The sequence below is a fragment of the Zootoca vivipara genome, chromosome 5 (assembly GCF_965207765.1).
Source record: "Zootoca vivipara chromosome 5, rZooViv2.hap1.1, whole genome shotgun sequence".
Lineage (NCBI taxonomy): Eukaryota > Metazoa > Chordata > Lepidosauria > Squamata > Lacertidae > Zootoca > Zootoca vivipara.
The window spans coordinates 55,774,668-55,780,909 of record NC_142588.1 but is presented as its reverse complement, the minus strand read 5'-3'; positions in this window follow the sequence as shown (position 1 = coordinate 55,780,909).

Genomic DNA, 6,242 nt, shown 5'->3' with positions numbered 1-6,242 from the left:
AGCCTCCAGGATCTCCGAGTGTCCTCCGATGAGCATAGCTCTGGAAAAGGCATCCCCTTCTTCTCCAGGGCGCTCCAGCTACATAAACCAACTTGATTTATGTACACTAGCCTTCTCTCGTGACACAGCAAAAAGAAAGAGGCATCGTAGTTCTAAACTACCATTTACAGTGGTACCCCGGGTTAAGAACTTAATTCGTTCCAGAGGTCCGTTCTTAACCTGAAACTGTTCTTAACCTGAAGCACCACTTTAGCTAATGGGGCCTCCCACTGCCGCCACGCCACCATTCTCATCCTGAAGCAAAGTTCTTAACCCGAGGTACTATTTCTGGGTTAGCAGAGTCTGTAACCTGAAGCGTCTGTAACCTGAGGTACCACTGTATTTACAGACTATTTACAGACAACAGCATTATGGCGCCTGTTGTTTCCAGCTCCGAGAACAAACAGAAACAGCATCGGGGAGCATGAAATCCTAACAGTCTTATCGTTTGGGAAGCCCAGGACCTCCATACACGTTGCCCAGGCTTGCGCTCTGGGGGGTTACTTCAGTACTGCTAAATGCAGTGGTTTGACTTCACCCCTGGAGGCACACTCCATTGTCTGTCGAGACACACAAATGGCAACTGTAGCCTTCTAAAAGCAGTAGCTCAGGGGGTCATCACCAAAGGTAAAGCCTCCCACACCCAACACAACTGTTAGGAGCCCATTCCAAGATCTGTCATTCCTGCTACCCTTCATGGTCCTCTGGATGATGACAGTATCCCCCTAATTAAAATGGGAGGTCCTCCCTAAATGCGTAGTGTGAGCAGATGACATTGGAAGATGATCCCCCACAGGCCAGTCACTGGTTGGCTGAGAATGATTACTATTATTTATTAAAACTGTATACCATTCTTCATCCAAAGACCTTCACCTGTGGAGAATGCACAGGTGGGTTTCTTTGGGCTTCTTTGTTTTCCTTGTCTTATCTCTTACAGGAATGAAACAGGAGCAGAGCCGTCAGAACACCAGAAAAAGTTAAGGTACCTCTGGATGGATGCAGCAAAATGAGTTGGAAATTAGGCAGTAAAGTCCTGAGGATACTACTTCAGACTGTGAATGGAAAACACCCCTTTGAATGACTGCCCTGTGTAAACCAGCAAGCAGCAGCAGCAACTCCCTGCAAGTAGAAAACTAGGACAGTGGGGAAATGGCTGGGCTAGAAACTGTCTCCCTGATGTGCTAGTTTTCCACTTACAGGGATTTTAAATTTTTGTTTAAGGTAGAGTGTACTTGGAATTTATATTGCCTGTCTTCAGTCTGAAGTGGTGCAGCCAATTCTATCCTACCACCTCATTCTACTGCATGCATCAATCTAGTCCTGTCACTGTTTGAGATTGTACAAGTGCATGCTCATTCACATGCATATATGTGGTGGCTGTGGTGTAATTATATGTGGAAGCATCCGACAAAGTGTATGGATATGTCTGCTTCTATACCAGTTCATGTGTCTCGATACACATATTTGTTATTGTGACAATATCTCCTAATTGGTGGCTCTGCGTGCTTTTCAGGTATCCTATCAGGCAGGAAAAATGAGGGCCGCTTCACACAAGATTTATTTATTTGTTTGTTTCGAAAACTAATTAGTCACATAGTCTGCTTTCAAAGCACGTGAGGTGACACACAAACCAGGGTTTAAAAAGAGAGGCATTTCCTACTCAGAAATCACTGCTGTGTAAGAAATTGTACAGATCCTACCTGTGGTTTGACAAACATGTCTATTTCACCACTGTAAGTGTGCCTCATTCCCTCCTATGCACACACACACATGTGTGTGATGTATTAACTTTTCCCTTCTCCCTTTAGCAACTTTCATATTATATGAAGCAACCCTAATTCTCCCAAGAGTATGAGAAGTCATCACCATGCTTGTACTCTAATATGCTTAGCTACAAGGAAGAAGCTCATAAATTTGCCCCTAAAAGCAGCTGTTTGACATACTGGGAAAATATTCCCTTCTCTAGTACCTCAACTAAAATGGAGTGAGCCATTATGTTTGCAACTCTGGTTATAGGTGTGGAAAACATGAGAAGTGTCTATGTTTGACCACCTATTGAATATAAATTATACCTGCGCGCCTCAGCTCGAATATCGTTTTCATTTTTTGCTTTAGTCTTTGCCAATCTTAGCTCCACTGTTACTTTCTGAGGGAGTGGGTGTTCCAGGTATATACTGCAGGCAGCACAAAACACACTCACACCAATGCAATCTTCTATTGCCTTTGAAGAGATAAAAGTTCCAGGCTCACACTGCGCACTTGTCTATGAAACTCACACATCGATTCCAGTCACATTGATAATAAAGAGTCCTGTGGCATGTTAAAGACTCACAGATTTATTGTAGCATGAGCTTTCGGGGACTAGTGCCCACTTCATCAGATGCATGAGGTATAGTAGTCAATAGGCAGGTGTAGAGACATAGACATTGATATACATTTAGAGAGAAGAATATAAGCTGTGGAGTCAAATAGCAATGACATGACAATTTCCCACTGTTCTCATGCATATGATGAACTGAACTCTAGTCCATGAATGATCATGCCCAGAAACATTTGGAATTATAGGGGGAAGAGCCATAGCATAGTGGCAGAAGATCTGCGTTGCAAGCAAAAGGTCACAGGTTCAATCCCCGGCATCTCCAGGAGGGACTGGGAGAGGGTCCTGCCAGAACGAGCGCCATGTTGGTAACCCTTGTTAGTCTTTAATGTGCCACAAGACTCTTTCCTCTTTCACCTTCATCAGCTAACACAGCTACCCTCCTGATACATAGGCTTCGACCATAATAGAGAACAGGGTGGATTATTTTGAAAAGATGAGTAATTGTTCCTGTGGTTAAAGCAAGGGGATTTGGAAGAATTTTGATGCTCAAGGGTTAAGATCTGACCTGTCGGAAGACCTCTTACACATGTGTGTGACTGCTTGGGTTGTGCTGTTGTTTTTCTGTTAAAATATGCCGCCGCCACCACCAACACCCCAATTAGGGCAAAATGATTGCTAGGTGCAGGTCATTGTAAGGTTGCACAATACAGTATGCAAGAAAAGAAGCAAATGCATGCAAATTAGCACTGGCAAATACTGACTCTGCTGTGGCTGGCCTGGACCAACTTGAAAATGAAATTGCACTATAGAAGAGGGCACTGGGTACATCTCACACAGATGTTTCCAATATTGGATTGCTTTGGAGATGCATGAAATATTACAATCTCCAGTGTATGATGTATTCAACCACTCACATATTGCCTGCCTGATCAATGTACTTGAGATGCAAAGAATCTCCACTCATGCCATACTTGAAACGTCAAAGCGTACATGCTTTTATCTACATGGAGATATATGTGGGGAATTAGAATACCATACATAAAGCAGCCCTTACAGTTTCTGATGGTGTGTGTGACTTGACCTGAAGAAGCATCCATTAACTTTGCTATGCCGTTAGAGAAGAGGGGTTTTATAATTAAACCCCTTGCTTAAGCTCAATACCTGCTTTAAAGGGATCTGCAGATGTATGGTTGATGATGTGGCTGAGTAGCAAAGCTATGGATCTCACCTGCAAGGGGGTCTAAGGGGTCTTCTGTTTTATATCTTGGCCATTTTTTGACTGATTTCTTTGTATTCTGCAGCCACAGCACTTTGAGGTTGTTTGCAGAATAGGCGGTGATCTTGGCTGACACCGGAAAGGATTGTTAGGAGTTCATGGGTGCGAGATGCACCCTAAATTACTGGGTTCAGTAGGTGTTAGATGTAATGAAGGCTTTAGAATGCTAAAAGATGTGCTAGACCAGTGTATTAGATGCTTCTAAATCCTCTGGAATTAACATGTGTTAAGGGCTAATTAAGATAGACTAAGCTTTCTTTGTTGAGGCAGTCACCAGAGGGATGGAGCATTAAGGACTACTGTACAATGGACCAAAAGAACTCACCATAGACTGCAAAGACATGGGGCCCCTTTCACTCTAGAGATAAAGCCAAGAGCTTAGAGAAGAGGGGGAGGAAGCAATATGGGCCAGAAGCTTACAGAGTAGGAGTTATGTGGCAAACAGATAACAGAGAAATGGCTGACGGCTGTTTGAATCCAGGACTGTGCCTAGGAAAGAAGCAAAACTCTTGGGGTACGATGCTGGGAACCCCTTCAACGTAGGCTCAAGCTGCATATATGTGTAAATAAACCATATATCATAAAGACACCACAGTGTACAATGTGCCTCATTTTTTCCTAAAGGAAATACAGACTCTGAAACCCCTGGAATCTCACACTGCTGTGGAGTACTTGCCCCAAAACTGGATCGTGGCATCCAGGGAATTCTCCTTTTATGCCTATATATTTTTTCCTTTGCCACCAACAGTCTTAAGGGCCACATAGAGGTCTAGAGGGCCACATGTCTTTCCACCCCTTGACATATGGACCATGCTAAGGTGGTTCTAGTTGTCTGTACACACAGACACATCCAGCCTAAGCCCGCACTGATCCTGTGATTATGCTACCTTGGCTAAACTGGCTCCCACGTGCTACGGTCCTACCGAAGGACTCTCCTCAACGCAACTCATTAAAAAACAAAACAAAAAAACGCAAGACCAACACGTGCGCTTACATCTGCAGCCAGACTAGAGAAATCAAGAGTAATCTCCTTTACAAGACCATAGTGAAATCTCCCTAGTAACAGCGCGCAAAGGGCTTGGCGCCCTCCTGATACCGCGAAGAACTCAGCAGCCCAGGAAGCGCCCAAAGTAGTCGAAGTCCAAGCAAGGGACGCTCAGCCATTGGGGGTCTCAGCCTCAGGTACAACGTGCTCTAGGACCTAGCAGCCCTTCCTTAAGGGAGGGAGTGAGTTGGTCAAGCCAGAGCCAGAACTTGATGGGACTGGGACGGCTAGCGGAAGTGTGAATGAATGAGCTTTGGCAAGGACAGGATGATGCCACGACCCTGTCTTCGGCTCGCTTGCCCGATGCCACCTCCAGGATCCGACACGGGATGCACCGGAGATGCACTGGTACCGCACCAGTTGCCGGGGAGCACAAACAGCGCTTGTTTGCTTGTGCTCCGCTTGTTTGCTTGTGCTTGGCCGCTATGAGAACAGGATGCTAGAGTGGATGGACCTTTGGTCTGATCCGGCTCCTCTTGGGCTTTTGCTCATCCCTTTCACCCCACCCCCATCCCCACGCCAAGTTAGTGGTGGTTGGCGGGGGAGGGGAATATCTGCTGTCCACATCTTCAACCAAAGTTGGAAGGCTTAAGAGAGGAGGCTCATCATCACTAGGCAGACAAGAGCTTATGGGTAAACGGAGGAGTCGCACGAGGGGCTGGTACGGCTCAGAACCACATCGGGGTGAAGAAAACAGGAAAAGCGGCGGGGGGTGTGTGGCCCGCGCACACACCCCGCCGTGTGTGAGAAAAGGGCGCCAGCCCAAGATGATGTGGTGGGTGCTGTTTGGCAGAAGAGAGTGCAATGGAAAGGGGTGTTGCTGCCCGGATGAGAAGCGAATGCCACATTTCCCAAGGCTACAGCTCAGGTGTACAGCCCGGCTCCCCCCGCCCCCCGCTCCATAATCTCCAAGTATCCCTGGGATGATCTCCTGCTGCTCCAGTCCGTTCATCCTTTGCTTCCCTAGGCGAAGCCGCCGCCGCCGCTCCTATCTTCACCGGAAAGGAACAGTATGGAGCGTGTCACACGGCAGTATATAAATACTGTATATGCATCCTGCCGGCCAAGATCAGCTTCGGGGAGGCGGGCGAACTGGAGGTGGAGTGGGTGGGAGGTTTGGTGGGAGGGGGCGGAACATCTCCATGCCCTCCGCTTGCCTCGGGGTCTCCTCGGGAGCCCATCTACGGGTGCGCGTCGTCGGGGCTGCTGGGCTCGATTCCAGCTCTTACCACCCCGATCCGGCAAGCCCCGCTCCCTCTCGAAGGTTACCAGCTGTGCTCTTGAAGGAGGCTGCACCCCCCCTTCTCCCGCCTCGCCCTCCACACACCCCAGACCTCCGCCCCTGCCCGCCCCCCAACATCCTCCCCGCCCGTCACAGTTTGGCTCCGTATTGATCGGCGCTGCCTGGCCGCGCTTCCCCTGCAATTCCAGGTAGTAAATCAGTGCCAGGCGGCCCAACCTCCCGGCGTCGCCATTGGGTGCCCGGCTCCGCTCGGGCCGCACTGATTGGCCGCCTGCCGGGCACAAGGCTTTACATAAAGAGGCGCTCGCGCTCTGCTGGA